Genomic DNA, 428 nt, shown 5'->3' on the forward strand with positions numbered 1-428 from the left:
AAGGTTAGCCTTTCCTCATCTCATTTGTCACCTCTGTTATTCAGTTGGAGTTGACATAGAGGGAGACATCCCCATTGATGAGGATAAGCCCATCACTAAGAGAAGGATGGAGCACACAAGAGATCCCACTCATCATGAGATCCCTGAGATTCCTCAAGGAATGCACTTTCCTCCACAAAAGTATTGGGAGCAATTAAACACCTCCCTAGGAGAATTGAGTTCCAACATGGGACAACTAAGGGTAGAGCATCAAGAACACTCCATCATCCTTCATGAGATTAGAGAAGATCAAAGAATCATGAGGGAGGAGAAACAAAGACAAGGAAGAGACATTGAGGAGCTCAAGCACTCCATAGGATCTTCAAGAGGAAGAAAGAGCCGCCATCACTAAGGTGGACCCGTTCTTTAATTTCCTTGTTCTTTATTTT

The sequence above is a fragment of the Arachis duranensis genome, unplaced genomic scaffold, assembly GCF_000817695.3.
Source record: "Arachis duranensis cultivar V14167 unplaced genomic scaffold, aradu.V14167.gnm2.J7QH unplaced_Scaffold_154058, whole genome shotgun sequence".
Lineage (NCBI taxonomy): Eukaryota > Viridiplantae > Streptophyta > Magnoliopsida > Fabales > Fabaceae > Arachis > Arachis duranensis.